This window comes from Chelonia mydas, chromosome 6 (assembly GCF_015237465.2).
Source record: "Chelonia mydas isolate rCheMyd1 chromosome 6, rCheMyd1.pri.v2, whole genome shotgun sequence".
Lineage (NCBI taxonomy): Eukaryota > Metazoa > Chordata > Testudines > Cheloniidae > Chelonia > Chelonia mydas.
Window position 1 is genome coordinate 23,587,659 of NC_051246.2, and position 16,992 is coordinate 23,604,650.

Here is a 16,992-nt window from a genome sequence, read left to right on the forward strand (position 1 = left end):
GTTCACATTTTAAAACATTAAGTAGAAAGACGCATGACACAGTTAGATACAGTGTAATACACAACTCTTGTTCCTTTAAACTGTAGGTTGCAGTTATTTTTTACCCTGGCTAGTAAGTATCTGGTCATTCTTTTCATGCCCTGACCACTGGCCCCTCTAGGATGGCAGAGGGATAAGTCCTAGATGGCCCTCCTTCCTTCCCCCATAGACCTACACACGAACCATGCACTGGTTTCTTCAAACAGTTTAGCGTGACTGTACTGGTTGCTACAAGTAAGGCATTCCCCCATGTTCAGCTTTAATTCGGAAAGGTGTGGAATTCTACAGTCAAGTGCATAAGACATCACCAGAGTAGAATGGGCCACGTAGACATCAGGCATTTATCCTTTTCACCATGGGGAATGGCATGCAGGATCCCATGCACTACAGAAACCATGTGCCTTCTGCTGCCATCTGTCTCAAGGAACACGCATAACATGTATGACCATAGATCTCAAGATACTAACTACAGTGATACTAAGAACAGAAAAGTTATTTTGCCATGCCCATAGCCACCATCTTCATCATCAGCAAAGAATGAACCAACCCTACAATGCCACCTTACTGTGGTCAGGATAACGTAGTATCTCCAGGATCTGAAACATATACCTGCATAAGACAAGCTGGAAACTTTCTTAGGTACATGCAATTAAGGTTCTAGTCCTTGCAAGTATTCAAAGAAGAACTGGGCATGAACCAGTGCAATGTCTTCCGTCTGCATAAGCAGCAGAAGAGGCACTGGAGTTGTCTGCCTGCAGACTTAGGAAGCCAGCACTGCACCAGTTCATATTTGTATGATTATCTGTGCAACTATAATGGCAGAAATGTAATTTGTTTTTTAGAAGAAAGATGAAATTATATGGAAATTGATGCACACACTATTAGCTTTTTCCAGACCTCCTTTGGAGAACTAATATAATAAGCCGATGACGTCCCTCTTTATACGCAATCACAGAGTACAATAGAGTAGATCCCTTTCAAAGTGATAAGGCACCAGTCTGGGAAATTGGCACTTTGCAATTTGCCAGCATGTTAGGCTATCAAATGCTGTTCATGTTATTACTATGTACAATCAAAAATTTACCTTAGCTAAGGATTGAAGAACCAAGCTCAGGACATTTCTGGGGACCGGATGCCAGCTAGAAGAGTTCACTTTGGGTCCTAAGCCCTGTCTGATCATTAGCACTCCAGAGATGCCCTGCACTTAGGTAATTATCGCTAATTTAAAAGCAGGGTTTTTTTTTTTTTTTTTTTTTAAAAAGGAGATTTTTCCTTCCATCCTTCATCTTTCACTTTTAAAAAACAAAGTGCGTTTCCTGCTGATGAAATGTGCCACAATGGCGGGTGCCGCACAAACGTGACTCAGCCCTGACATGGAGGGACTTCCTCTAGGAAAAGGAAATTCATTATCCAGGCCCAGCCAATCCTTGGCCTCTCTAATGAAACTGTGAACAAGGGTACCAATTAGCCGCAGTTGTTCTGGTGCTTCTGCCATAGAAAAGTTTGTCTTTTAGGAACAGGATGGAGAAGATCTTTGATGAACAGAGGGGAAGGACGGTCTTGTGGTTAAAGGCAGTAGCCCTTGGACCTGGGAGAGACTGCACTTCAAGTTCCTGATCCACCAAAGACTTAGTGTGTGACCTTGAGCATATCACTTAGGTTCAGATTTAGAGAGCTGAGGTATTTCAGTGGAAATTAGGAGCCAAAATACCTTTGAGGATTTGGACCTTAGCCACTCTGTCTCAGTTCCCCACTTGTAAAACAGGGATAACAGAGAGGCTGTGAGGATAAATACATTAAAGACAGTGAGGCACTGCAGTAATGGGGACTATATAAGTACCGAAGATAACTAGACCAATGAAAAGGCATCACACTGGTTATTTACCATTGACCCAGACTAGATTGGACCTGCTGACTCAACTTAATGAGTTTCAAGAGAGCTGGACATATTTATGAGTGGATTAGTATTATGGGATTGTTTGTGATGGTGGGAGCAGGGCTCGGCAACCCTGACAGTCCCTCCTGATTGATGGTTCACCCAGTCACCTGCCAGGGTCAGGATTAAGTAGAAGATAGGTTTCAGCATATTTCCATAGCCTTGGACAAACTGCAGAAAGACTGCTGCTGTATTGCTGATGCTTTTAAATCTGGAAAGAAGTTCAAGAGGTACCGGAGAAAAAACTACCCAACAACAAAGTTAAATAGCAAGCAGCAAACGGATCGAGAACTTTACAGCACTTCATTTTCTTGCCAATATTCTCAACCCAAAGTATCAGGGTAGATGTCTAACTGCTGAAGATGCTGCTGCTAAGACATGGGCACCAAATCACCAACCAATCGTGCCAACCATAATAAATGTCAGGGCTGGAGGGGAAACAGTCAAGCAGTACATGTCATGCTTGCTGACGTTTTAAAGAAAGTCACACCACTGAACTGGTGGAAGTTATTAGCTAAGCACCTGGAACCAGAGTTTCTTGAAGTGCTAAACCAGCTTTTGACAGCAGTAGCTTCCTCTGCAGGCACAGAAAAAAATATTTTCTTCATTTGGACTAATTCATTCAAAGTTGAGAAATTGATTCAGTTGAAAAAGGAAAATTTGTCTCTCTCTTCCAGTCTATGACTAAAGACAAAGGAGGGAGCGGATGAGATCTACTAGTTTGAAAGTTTGAAGGACAGCCTAAGTATCTTGGGAAACTCATTTTCAAGAGACGTAGGGGAGTAGAAATTTAAGCTTCAGTCACTTTCACGTAGGCATATTTGAAAATTTTCCCAGGCTGACCTGGAATGATCAATTTAATCCACTGACAACAGTCAATCCCTCTGTTTAATAAAAAAGCTGTAAATGTGAAACACATTTTCATAACAGAAGTTTATGTATTCAAAACATTTAAGGTTGTTTTAATAGAAATAAATTTTATATGCTGTTTTGTGTGCAATTAAATTCCACTGATCATCCTAATGCAGCTCTACACAAATCACGAGCAAAAAGTTAATGATCTAGTAAATAAGCAACATATTCACCATTTTCTAACTTACTAAAAATGTACAATGAAGAATCTGAAAATATTAAGGTACACACTTGCTTAAATAAGCATAGTTATAGTGTACCTCTCTAGATAGCAAAAAGATGTACCAAATCTAGCGTAAAGGCTCTATTTAGTTGTAAATCAACGTTTTAATAGTGATATCCACCAATGAGAATGAATTTTTCTTTAGAACATAAATAAAGTCCAAATGGAAAAGCTGATTAAAATTGATAATTTAAATCGAGACTTTCTACTTGGTGAGTTAAATCTTTCCACCCTGGTCAGGAAGGGGTTTGCCCTGCCCCGCGTATTCTTGGAAGTAGGCAGCAGTTTGGTCTCCTTCCTCTGAGGCATCAGAGATGGCTTCATCAAGAGACGGCACATTCGACTGGATGGGCCAGGGCTCTGGAGTGGTACTGAGTATTCCCTTGGTCACCTGCTTAATGGGCTGATTCTTGCTGACATGCTCAGGGTCTAACTCATTGCCGTATATGGAGTCAGGAAGGAATGTCCCCCCAGGTCAGATTGGCAATGACCTTAGGGGTTCTTTTCCCCCCCACTTCCCCTGTAGTATAGGGTGCAGATCATTTGCCAGGATTAACTGGGTCTCTCTCTCTTAGTCAATTCCCTGCCATTGTAGAGGCCTCAGGCACTGGCCACCTCAGTTCCTCCTATTCTCTGCCTGTGGCGCATAATAGTCTAGTGTCCTCTGGACTGTAATGCTTTGGTCTAGTTTCAGTGGCTGCTGGTGGCCTGTGGTATACAGGTCAGACTAGATGATCTAATGTTCCCTTCTGGCCTTAAACTCTATGACCTCATATGCTGCACCAATGCAAGTCACTGTTTACACAAGTACAATGCATCTCTGCCAGGTGGGGATGTTGAAGCAGTGCAACATCATTGGCTAAAACCCCTGTGTAGACAAGGTCTTAAACATATAAAGGATCCGTCTCTCAACACTAACCCCTGGAGCCAGCCAGTCCCCCCTTGGACCTGTAATTTTCTTGCTTATTTTGTGCATTTAGGCTGGGGTTTTCAAAGGGGCCTCAGACTCCTTTAATAACTCTTTAGTTATGCCAGGGCAGACCCCTTGTGGACATGCTTCTATCTGTTTAAAACAGGTTATATCGATTTTACTCACACCTGTAAAATTTACCAATGCAAGCTCAATTGATATAAGACAAGCTCAGCCCAATGCAAAGAGTGTATCCACTCAAGTGTTTGCACCTGTTTAAGTCAGTTTAAAAGCACACCTGTAGTTAAACTAGGATAACTATGAGTGTAAGCCAGGTCTAAGAGTTCAGCACCTAATTCCCTTAGGCTTCTTTGAAACTCTCAGCCTCAGTACCCCAGTGTGCGCCCCACTGTGATGTACAATGTTGTACAAGGCATTTCACGAGCTGACCATCAGCCACACAGAGTCTGTTAATCCCAGCTCAGACTTCCATTTGGCTTTGCAACTGCAGAGACAGCAAGCCTCACCCTGGAGCTACAGAAGGGATAAAGAGTTTCCCTGGCATTATTCTCAAGTGACGCTGCTCTGGGAGCTGTGTCCATCTCTCCTCTACCTGTGTGTGGCCGTGGTATAATGCTTGAGACTAGAAAGCAAGACACACCCTGGAAGGAGGAAGGATCCTAGAGAGACTCCTCTCTTCAGCCCCCCACCCCCCTGTATTTCTGTTTTAGCCCCTGCCTTGTAACGGGTTGCGGGACCCTCTGGAATGAAAGGCACTCAGAGGCGTTATTATTACTGCACCGATTCAATGGCACATGACGACTGAAAGAACAGTGGCCACCCAGGCTCAGCTATTAGAAGTCTTGCTGTGCTATCAACATAGACCACTCCCTAAAGCTGCTGTCGACAGTGATATCACTGTAGGCATCAGTATAGCGATACCAAGGGATCTAGGAAAGATGAAAAACGAGAGAGGCAGGAAAAAAAACAGGCAAGGGAAACATGACAGCAGGCTGTGGTATTCTCCTGAAGGATGCAGGGCCCCTCCCATTTATTTCCCCATGTTTTCTGGACTGGCAGGAAGTGTTTACAGAAAGCAGAGTCATTGTAAGACTGGGAGGGCAGGCCAGCAGGTGATTCTCTCCTCTCCCTTCCTTTCCTGTTTGGAAGCCCTGTCATATTTTGGGGAGGGAAAAGAAGTGGAGAGGAAGAAAGAGCAGAAGTCAGCAGCAGCTGCCTTGAGATCCTATTGCCACTGGCTCCCAGGTGCGAAAGGTGCAGCAGGGGGATGTGGAGTGCCACAGTTGAGAGAGGGCAGCTGGGCTGGGACATACAGAAGGAGAAATCTATACCATTGCCAAACAGCCTAGACACATACATGAATGCCTCCATCTCCCTCTGCTAACGCAGAGGCTTTTAAATCTGGAGGTATGAGAACCACCCCAGTGGCCTCCGGAGCAGGCTGCTGGGGCCTGATTTTCACAAAACAAGAGGGTCTGAAAATCAAGAGGAAGAGTGAAAGCTTTTGGAGGATGGAGGGGCAACAAATTTGCAAAGGCTCAGAGAATCATGGGAAGAAAAACTGCAGCCTCCCCCCACAAACACCAACAGGTGGCTACCCCCTCTCCCCTCACTACCTTCTTCCACCACGGTGCAGCCGGGGACACATCCAAGACCAAAGCTACTCTTCCACCCCAACCCAGACACACCCACTGTTGTCTCCCTTCTCCCCTAACAGATGTAACCCCTCCCATTGCTGCTGCCCTCTCACAAGCATAGCCCCCCGTCCTCCTCCCTATACAAGTGCTCCCTCCCAACTGATGCATCCAGGAATGCACACACGGACACCCCCACACACACACACACACTCTTTCTCTCAAAGGCACCCGCTTTCCGACTCCGAAGAGGGGTGGGTTGACCTTCCCAGCTCACTCTGGAGCCCAGTATCCCAGCTGGTGCAGGATCGACGGAGCTCCCGCGAGCGACCCCCCCCCGAGCAGCAGCAGCCGCCGCCGCCTCCCGCTCAGGAAAGCCAGCTCTGCTCTGCAATGCCCGGTTGCCGCCACCAGTCCTTACCGCGCACACATGCTCCCTGGGACACGCTGCCCGTGCCACTGCAGTGCCTGCTGCACGCCCGCCGCCCGGAGCATTCCCGGGGGGTTGCGGGGGGGGCCACAGGCAGAGAACCACCCCCCCCGCCGCCCCATCCTCCTGCCGCTGCCCGCACTTTGGAAACCACCTGCAAAAACAACTCCCGGGGCTGCACCGCCACCTCCGAGCCCCGCACGGCGCAGGAGACGGGGGCACTTACCAGCGCTCACCCCCGCCCGGGCGGCTTATCCTTGCGCGGCAGAGAGGCAAATCCTCAGCGGAGATGCGGGTGCGGTGGGGGGAGGAGAGGGGGGCTTCTGCGGGAGGCGCGCGCACAAAGTTTGGAGGGAAAAGGCCAAAAAAAAAAAAAAAAATCCCCCCTCCCGGCCAGAGCCGCAGATCCTGCCTCCCTGCCCGGCGGCGGCCGCTCTGGATCAATGGTGCGCCGGGCCCAGGCGAAGGTGAACTTTCCACCGGGGTGGTGGAGAAGCCCCCGGCTGGCAGCGCCCAGCCCGCATTGGCACCGAGCCCTGGGGCGCTCTCTGGCTGCGGCGGCGGCGGCTCGCTCGGACAATGTACGTGTGTGTGTGTGTGCACCAGCGGCGGCTCGGCGAGCCCCGGCAGCGGCGAGCGGCACACGCCCAGGCTCCGCTCCCCGCCCACCAGTCACTCACCGCCTCCCGCCGCCGCTGATAGGCGCTCGGCGCCCGCCCGGGCCCCCGGGCCCCCAGCCCCGGCTCCTCCGCCCTCCTGGTGGGCTGCGGGCCGCGTCAGTCACCGACGCTAAAGGCGCCTCCCTTTCCCTCCGCCGGGGCGCTGGGCGGGGGGAGGCGCCGCCGCCGCCGCCGCCGCCGCCGCCGGAGGGGACTTGCTGCTCAGCCCTTATTTTTAGCGCCTCGCTCAAGCCGTGGTGCCGGCCGGTGGAGGAGCGAGACGTGGGGAGGGTTGTTTGGTTGCAGGCTGGTGCACTAAGAACTTGAGCCGCTAATGGTGAGTTAGAACCGCGCTTCTGGCTGATAACCCAAATGGTCCAGACAGACCCCGAGACGTTGTTTAATAAGTCTTGGTCTCCTCCCACTTCTCTCTCTCTCTCTTTATTTTTTTAAATAAAAACAGACATTTGGGGCTATGTCCTCAGGAGCCGGAAAGCAGCCTAGCTCCGTGGACTTCAGTGGAGCTGTGCTGATTTACACCAGCTGGGGATCTGGCCTTTTATATTCGCAGTAACAAGGCATCCTGCCTTGCCAGCCTCTCTCACTTCCTTGTAACTTGGATTTAGTGCTGGTGAGAGGTGCTGGCCTATTTGATGACCCTGGAGGATGGAGTCTTTTGTTTAGCCACAGAACATAAAGGACCTGGACAACTCCCACACTGCTGTGCCAGTTAGGGTCGTTCAGTCTCTGTGCTAGGACGCTCCTGGGCTTCTCCAGTCACAGGGAAAGGGATGCTTAAAACACTGCCGCAGTGCTTCAGTGAAGATGCTCCTAAACCAACAGGAGAGCTTCTCCCCTTGGCACAGTTAATCCACCTCTGTGAGAGGCAGTAGCTCTGTTGATGGGAGAACCATAGCACTCTCTACACCAGGGGTTGGGTCAGTATAAGTGTTGCTCAGGGGTGTGGATTTTTCACAACGTGGTTATACAGATGTAAGTTTAAACTACAATACAAAGGATGAAGAATGGGAGTGGGGAGCATTGGAGGAAATCACCAAACCCTCTCTGTCTAATAGTAATGTAGCTAGTATTCACCCTTTACTTCTAGTTATTAGTCAACAAATACATGCAGTCATATGCTCAGTGTTACATCATAGGCACCCAAAGAGCAAGTGAGGGCTGGGGACTCAAACTCGCCTTTATACTGGCTACTGACCATTTCCAAAAAGGTCAGTAGCAGACCATTCATAGAGCATATTTTGACAGGAAATTTTTTCAGTCCAAAAATGTAGACCCATTTTAATCACTAAAGCACCATAAGCATTTATGCAGCCACACTGTCCTTTACAATAAGGCTCCTTTACACCACTCTGGCAATGTAAAGGAGCCTTTAAAATGTTATACCTATTTTCTACTCCTGGGGGACTTCACTAACAACAATGGGAACAATTCACTAAGTAGGCAGGCTGCTACATTCTCCTCTGCCTGAGGCAACAGAGCCTGCCCCATGCCTACCCCTTCAGAAATACCCCCCAAACTTTGCCCCTCCACGCCGAGCATGCTGCAATAGCTAGCAAGAGGGACAGAGGACATGACTACCCAGTGGGGGCCCCCCCCCCCCCCCCATCCCAGGTGATGATTTATGTCTCTACCAGCTGCTCTGGATGCCCAAGCCAACCTGTCTGCACTACCAGGAAGTGGGCGTATGACCACTTTTGTGGCTTCTCTTTACTTCCCCATTAGAAGTCATTTTCTGCAGGTAAGCAAAGAAATCTCCGGGGGCCATGAATTTTGCGCATGCGCAATGACGCAAAATTCCCCCAGGAGTAATAGTGTAGACCTGGCCACAGTGAAACTACCAACAAAGGTGCCTTCATGGCGGTTTCTATGATGTGAACGCCTGTCCACTAATATGAACTGGTCTGAAACCTCACCAGCCATCAAGCAGATATCAGATGCAGTTTGCACATTCTATGTAGAACTATAATGAGGTATATAAACCTTATCCTGCCACAGTCACTAAGCGGTTAAGAGACAGAGTAAATACCTCCTCAGCTGCAGCTAACTGGTGGACCATCAAGAGCTGGGATAAAAGCTTATGGACCAGGCAGAAGGGGATGGCTTTGAATCAAGTGTAAGCCGGCAGGAAGCGGCTGGACCCTCCAAGGACAAAGCACTAGAATGAGTTTCTCTGTGAAAGGGGCTGGGAGGCAGATGAAGGTAGGAAGTGGCCCAGGGAAGCAGCAATGAGTCTGAAGAAACAGGCTGAGCTGCTTCAAACAGGGTGCCTGGGCTGGAACCCAGAGGACAGCAGGAGGCTCTCCCTGCCAGCTACCTGGAAAAGAGATGTAAAAGCCCCCCTGATGCAAGGGGACAAGAACTATTGAGTCCAGGGTGGGGCTGAAAACCTGGCGTAAGGTCATTAGACTTCTTCTTTGTTGGACTCCTTACTACTCTGGAAGGGACAGAGACTATAAGTACCTGGATGGAAGGCTGAGTTGTGAGAAGGGGCAAACCACCACAGGCTTGGAGAGACAGTTGACAGAGGGGGCCAGAGTTGAAGAGACTGCTGTACCATGTCTGGCCAAGAAGAGGTGCTCTGGCTGATGAGCAACCCCACTGGAAGAGCCCTAGACTGCAGAGGGCAGGGTATGCAGCTCTCTAGAAACCTTTCTAGCCAAACCTGCAGTGGCACTGGCTACCTGAAGATGAGGTATAGTGCTGTCCTTCTTAGGAATGGAAGGATAGGCTGGTCAGACATGGGGCCTACTGATATGAAAGTTTATAAAGGGGGAGAAATGGGGGGCATTTCAGCATGCTCCCATGAGCACAAAGAAAAGAGAACTTGCACTGTGGATAGAGAACACCAAAGTCTACCCATTCATTTGGATACCTCCTATCCTTCCTAACCACCATTATGTATGCAGTAGGGAGGTATAACTCAAGGGCTTCAATCATCCTGGCATTCACTTGGTTTTATTAATATGCCAGAGCAAGAGTCTAAAGAGGAAGTAGTCACTGCTTCTGCCAGTCATAGAAGAAAGACTGTCTCCTTTGTAACATATCAGCTCCACTAGTCTCTATAGCACGGCATCACCTATTCTAGGGGAAATGGAATGTAAAATTCACTAGTGGTGCAGCTCTGCTGGTGGAAGCTTAGGCATTTTTAGTGTTGTCCTGTCTGTCCCTGCTCAGATTATGGCTGCATGAGACAGAGGTAAAAACTAGGGCTGTCAATTAATCAGTTAACTCATGCGATTTACTCAAAAAAATTAATCGCGATTAATCACAGTTTTAATCGCACTGTTAAACAATAGAATACCAATTGAAATGTATTAAATAGTTTGGATGTTTTTCTACATTTTCATATATATTGTATTCTGTGTTGTAATTGAAATCAAAGTGTGTTTTTTATTACAAATATTCGTACTGTAAAAATGATAAAAGAAATAGTATTTTTCAATTCACCTCATACAAGTACTGTAGTGCAGTCTTTGTTGTGAAAGTGAAACTTACAAATGTAGATTTTTTTTTTGTTACATAATTGCACTGAAAAACAAAACAATGTAAAACTTCAAAGCCTACAAGTCCACTCAGTTCTACTTCTTGTTCAGCCAATTGCTAAGTCAAATAGTTTGTTTACATTTACAAGAGATAATGCTGCCTTCTTTCTTATTTACAATGTCACCAGAAAGTGAGGACAGGCATTTGTATGGCACTTTTGTAACTGGCATTGCAAGATATTTACGTGCCAGATATGCTAAACATTCTTATGCCCCTTCATGCTTCAGCCACCATTGCAGATGACATGCTTCCATTGCTGATGATGCTCGTTAAAAAAAATGTGTTAATTAAATTTGTGACTGAACTCCTTGGGAGAGAACTGTAAGTTCCCTGCTCTGTTTTACCTGCATTCTGCCATATATTTCATGTTATAGCAGTCTCGCATGATGACCCAGCACATGTAGTTCATTTTAAGAACACTTTCACTCCAGATTTGACAAAATGCAAAGAAGGTACCAATGTAAGATTTCTAAAGATCGCTACAGCACTCAACCCAAGGTTTAAGAATCTGAAGTGCCTTCCAAAATCTGAGAGGGACGAGATGTGGAGCATGCTTTCAGAAATCTTAAAAGTGCAACAGTCCGATGCGGAAAGTACAGAACCCGAACCACCAAAAAAGAAAATCAACCTTTTGCTGGTGGCATCTAACTCAAATAATGAAAATGAACATGCGTCAGTCTGCACTGCTTTGGATTGTTATCAAGCAGAACCTGTCATTGGCATGGATGCATGTCCCCTGGAATGGTGGTTGAAGCATGAAGGGACATATGAATCTTTAGAGCATCTGGCACATAAATATCTTGCGACACCGGCTACAACAGTGCCATGTGAATGCCTGTTCTCACTTTCAGGTGACATTGTAAACAAGAAGCGGGCAGCATTATCTCCTGCAAATGTAAACAAACTTATTTGTCTGAGCGATTGACTGAACAAGAAGTAGGACTGAGTGGACTTGCAGGGTCTAAAATTTTACATTGTTTTATTTTTTAATGCAGGGGGGTCTTTGTACATAATTAAACTTACAAGTGTAGAACTTTCATGATAAAGAGATTGCACTATGTTACTTGTATTAGGTGAATTGAAAAATACTTTTTTTTTAACAGTACAAATACTTGTAATCAAAAATAAACAAAGTGAGCACTGTACACTTTATAGTCTGTGTTTGTAATTGAAATCAATATATTTGAAAATGTAGAAAACATCCAAAACTATTTAAATAAATGGTATTCTACTATTGTGTAACAATGCGATTAATTGCGATTAATTTTTTTAATTGCTTGACAGCCCTAGTAAAAACACAGGTGCACTGGCTGATGTACAGCTTCAAAAGTTGCTGCCAACAGTGGAGCTGCCCTGGTAGTGAATTACAGGTCCTGAATTTTGCCAGTGTAGATTCAAATCTGTTGTCTCACTGCACAGCATAGTGCACAATGCCCGTATCAGCAGACCAGCGATAGCTGTTCTTTCATTATCTCAAGGTCACTGGCTTGCACCCGAAGCTGGTCTACAGTCAGTGAAAATCATTACCAACTCATGGTTAATTTTTTGCCTTGATGACCTCAATCCTGTTCCTCGTCAATAACTGTTCACTTTACAAAGCAACCACCATAATTGCCAAAATGGATGCTGGTTATGCCAGTGGCAGAAAGAGGAAAAGCACAGAATGAGAATGCAACCACCTTCCTACAAGTGGTCCCACTGGTATTGAGGTACTCTGGCCAGGCAGCGTAGGGACGTTCACATTTTTGCTGCCCATGGTGTATGTGTTCTCTGGAAAAATAGAAGATATCAGCCTCTTGTCATAAGGAGTGGGTCTTCTAACTCAGGCAGTAGTGCCATTTATGCTGTAGGATCCACAACTCCCCGGTCTGATCTTCTCTACCAACAGGCATGTATGTATCCTGAAGTACTTTGGCATGATTTCCACCCTGTGTCAGAGAAACCTTCACACAGGGTACAATTAAAAAAATGGTCTTTTAAGTACCATCATAGATGAAGATCATCCGAAATAATTCTGCAGGGTGTACTCTGATTTATCTATTTCCACTAGAGAAACCCAGGAATCAGCCAAGTTGAAGTCTGAACTATCCTTCCCCCTTGCCCCACCCCTCCAGCTAATCACAGAAGTTGTTTCTCCATGATAACTTTCTCACTGACATAGCAAACACCAGAGCGTGCTAGAATCAAAGGGATGTAAGTGTGAGTGTGTCCAGATTTTGCCCTTGGTTACACCAATGTAAATCCAGAGTAATTCCAGTGAAGTTAATAGAGTTAGGCTGACTTTACACTGTTGTAAAGGAGATCAAAACCTGGCCCCCTGTCCTGGACACTGAGGAGAATTATCAATCCCAGTTGTATCTTGATTGCAAGTAGCTGGATTGAATCCTTTACTGTCTTCTTGGAACATTTTAAGGTTGAGGTGCACTGTGGGTCATCCTGGCTAACTTTGCTTAGCTTTGGTTGTTTTAGGTAGCAGAACGTTGCTGCTCATTTCCATGGTTCCATCCTTTGCTTACCACACGTTCATTTGGTCCCTTCTCATAGTGTGCATAAGCATCTTCTGTGTAACTGAAATCAGGGCTTCCCTGGGGCATTCCCTGTGGGGGCTGAGGAGAATGTCGCTAGGAATGGGTGACAGGGAATGAATCACTTGATTATTACCTGTTCATTCCCTCTGGGGCACCTGGCATTGGCCACTGTTGGAAGACAGGATACTGGGCTAGATAGATCTTTGGTCTGACCCAGTGTGGCCATTCTTATGTTATATTCTTAATGTCTGTGCAGATTCTTGCCTCACATGGTTTCAGAACTTCCTCCTCCAGAGGATACTGAGAAAACTGGTCTCCCTGGTGAAAATGCCGGACTCCCCAATATCATTTTGCTGCTATTCTTCCCAGAAAACTTATGGCTTGTCTACATTACCCGCGTGATCGACGGGCAGCGATAGATCCAGCGGGGGTCGATTTATCGCGTCTAGTCTAGACGCGATAAATCGACTGCTGAGCACTCTCCCGTTGACTCTGGTACTCCACCAGGGCGAGAGGTGCAGGCGGAGTCGACGGGAGAGCGTCAGTCATCAACTTACCACAGTGAAGACACCGCGGTAAGTAGATCTAAATACGTTGACTTCAGCTACATTATTCACGTAGCTGAAGTTGCGTAACTTAGATTGGTTCCCCCCCACCCCCCGCCCCAGTGTATACCACTTAGGCTCCCTGAATCCAACTCTTCTGCAGATGCACCAGATTTAGTAATCATGGGTACCTTTAACACATTTAGAAGACTGTGGCCACTTCACTGACTTGGCTCTCCCCAGAGCTTAGGGGTCACTTGCAGCATGGCAAAAAGTGAACTAATAAGAAATAAAGTTTAAGAATTTGTTTTGTTTTCTTTAGAGAACACAGAATGCTTCCTGTTCCCCTCTGACATAAGTAATTTGCTATGGCAACCAGCTTATGAAACAGAAAAGTGTTGAGCATAAGGTGTTTGGTTGCTATGGTGAGGAGAGAAGCTGAGACCTTTTCCTCTTTGTTCATTGGTGGCCATGCATCATCTAGGCAGGAGGGTCCAAGTCAATAAAAGTCCTTGTTAGGCTTGTAAGGTAGCGGGCTTGCATTGCATTGTCTGGCACATGGATCAAAACTGAAACACAGTCGTCAGTAGGAATTAAGGAAATGCGTACAAGGGCAGGGACAGAACTGGTTTCTTAGAAATACAGGGCCAATTCAGCCCAAGTGTAATGCAGTGCAACTCCTGCTGATGTCATTGGAAGCTGCATCTGCTTACACCAGGACTGAATTTGACTTACCATCTTCATCAAGTTTCATGTTTAGGATCTTCTTTTCCAAAGTTTGTCCAATGGGAAAACTCCTCTCAATAGATCTGAGAGATGAGGCTAGCCATAGAGTTCTTGTTGCCTCAAGGTAGACTAGGCAGGCATAGTTGTTCTATTAACTCACCCTCTTAGCACATATTGGGACTGTTTGAAAATACTGATTGCTCCTGGCTCATTGTGGAAAGTTCAGTTCATTAAGTCCACTCTGGGAAGTGAGAGTGGGCAGAGGAAACTGGTTCAGGACAGAAAGAGAGGATGGGGAACCCCAGAAACTTCCTCACTTGGACTGTGGGGGTGGGTTTAGGCTGAATCTTATTATGTTATTTCAACAGTTAACAAAAACAGCCTAGGAAAAGGGTGAATTTGGGCACTAAGTTAAGCACAAGTCGCCCCACTGCTCACATGCTTAAAGTTATATGCAGTGTTGTAGCCATGTTGGTCCAAGGATATGAAAGAGACAAGGTAGATAAGGTAATATCTTTTATTGGACCAACATCTGTTAGTGAGTGACAAGCTTTTGAGCTACACCAAGCTCACTTGCTTTATGCTTAAAGTTAAGCATGTGTGGAAGTGTCCGCAGAATCAAGTTCTAACCCAGTGTGTGTTTCTTCTGTGCTAGAATAGGGTGAGGACGTTGCTTGTTCACAGGACCCAGTATGAAGTCAGAATGCAAAGATTCTTTTCCATTAAAAATGAAGATGCCAACAGAAGCATGTTCTCTTCTGGTTGATTTCGTAGGCTGAAAGGTTATCAGCATCATTGACTGACATGCAAATAGGAGGAGCCAGTGGCCTAGGAGTCTGCGTCTGTGTGCGCTTAAAAACATAAGTGCATAGTTAGTACCAGTAGCCAGGGGCACTCTTGACCTGAAAGAAGTAGATGGGAGACCAATAAGCCCACATGATACTTGCAGCTGTGAGTATCACATCCTCTTAGGCAGCTGTTGTTTTTATGCAGCCATAAAGGTGTCTTTGATGTGGAAGCCTTTGTTCCCAGTGATACCCAGACTGAGTACCTCTCTGGAAGAAGTAATTTGCAGTAACCAAACTCTCACTGGTGGATAGACTTTCATCTCTCTTAGACACCGGGTAAGGTTTATGATCCCTATGCTATTGATACCAGCTGGTATTAGGATCCCCTTTCCCGCATGTCGGGATGAAGTGGAAGCGCTCTCTCTTGCTGAAAAATGATCCCTTAAAGTTCAGGCTGTTTATGCAGTGGAAAAGCTCACAAAGCTTGAGAAAGGACAGACAACCTTTTCCTGTCACTTGGACTCTTGTTGAATTTGCAGATAAAACTATAGTGGCTAATGACAGATCCTTTCCTAATTTGTTGTTGAGGCTGTAGAGAAAACTCTGAGATAACAAGCTGTAACGATAGGCTTCTTTCCAACTGGTGCTATTATGCAGGTTCTTTATGTGTGGAGCAAATCTATACTGAGATGCAAGCTCTAGCTGATTGCATAAAATGAATTACTGTATTGTAATTGGCTGTAGAAGTATTACTGTATAAGGAAAAGCTCTGTGAGTCTTCTACGCCATAAAGAAACCACGAGATAAATGCAATCCATTGATAAAAACACCACTAAAATTATTCAATAGTATAATTCAACTCATTCTGTTACACAAGAGAAGTCTGAGGATCAGCTGCAGATTGTACCAAAAAGGACAAAGCCCTAGGAGGAACAGCGTGAATTTCTGCAAACAAGCACTACACATTCAGAGGGAGTGGGATTTTTTCAAAAGTGTCCAAGAGACTTAGGAGCAAAAGTGCCATTAGGAAAATGCACAGAGACAAGAGAAAACCCAAAAGGACTTGAGCTCCTAAGTCATTTTGGGACTCTACCAGCAAAGGTTGCTGAGCGGAACTAGAAGGATTCCATGTTCTAATTAATGAACAATTAAAAATGGTTTCTATTACCATCTCAATTACAGCACCACTCATTCCCTTCATCATATAGCACTAAAAGACCTACACCTGAAATTCGTTATACACTTCACTCCTATGCAGCTTTGCACCAAGACCCAAAAAACATTTGACACTAAGATCCATGATACAAACAATCCTACTGAAAAACAAATAATGCTCAAAATTCCCTTAAATCAAACCCTTAAAAATAAAAATGCACAGCATCCTGGAAGGGCAGATCAGGACCAAGAAGTTGACGTACTGTTGATTCCTTTAACAAAATATCATTCTACAGTGCAAGACGCAAAAGTCAGGCAGACCTTGCCCACATAGGGAGTTAGTGCTTGAAACAAAACTGCACTGAGATTAATGGAAAGATTCCCATTGATTTCCATGGACTTTGAATCAGACCCTTAGCAATCATAAACTGAAAATAGAAACTGGGAGAGACCAGATTCCCTGGAAACACAGAGAGCAAGGACTTTATAATCAGTAAAGCAGAGGAAAGACTGAAAGTGAGAAACGTTTTCTATTTCAATGTTTAAAATATGAATGAACGCTGATCAATAAAACCCTCTCCCATTTAAAAAACAAAGAAGAAGGACTGAGCATAACTTTGGGAGAAGTGAAGGAGATGGCAGAACTGCCTCTCGTTATGGGCCAACCTGCCACTGTTTTAGAAATGAACAATCATACCAACGGCATATTTTGTATAGAAACCTATTTCTAGTGTGAAGACCTAACCCAGGCAGATGCCTGAATGTATTGGATTTAATGTTAAATTGAACCAAATCGGGCGGGGGGTGGAACTCCATAGGCAATGGAATGTGGAAATAGAAAGAAAGTTTGTTTTATTTGTGACACTGTATTTAGAAGTTGCTTCTCTCTACCCAATGACCTAGCTCTCACATTGGGTAGAGA

General features: G+C 45.6%; 2 protein-coding genes across 8 annotated transcripts in view; one reads left to right on the forward strand and one right to left on the reverse strand.

The window, feature by feature from the left end:
• Positions 1 to 6,812, reverse strand: part of HRAS (HRas proto-oncogene, GTPase) — a 74,657-nt gene extending 67,845 nt beyond the window's left edge. For 3 of the 7 annotated variants that reach the window (XM_043549909.1, XM_037899558.2, XM_043549908.1), the window contains exon 1: positions 6,332 to 6,756. The gene's annotated coding sequence lies outside the window, so the exon portion shown is untranslated. Of the gene's footprint in view, positions 1 to 6,331 lie in introns of all 7 variants that reach the window. The other 4 variants (XM_043549906.1, XM_043549907.1, XM_037899554.2 and 1 more) reach the window with 3 other exon arrangements.
• Positions 6,813 to 6,906: 94 nt separating this feature from the next.
• LRRC56 (leucine rich repeat containing 56) overlaps positions 6,907 to 16,992 on the forward strand; it is a 134,160-nt gene continuing 124,074 nt past the window's right edge. Inside the window, exon 1 of the mRNA XM_007056741.4 lies at positions 6,907 to 7,101. The gene's annotated coding sequence lies outside the window, so the exon portion shown is untranslated. The remainder of the gene's footprint in view (positions 7,102 to 16,992) is intronic.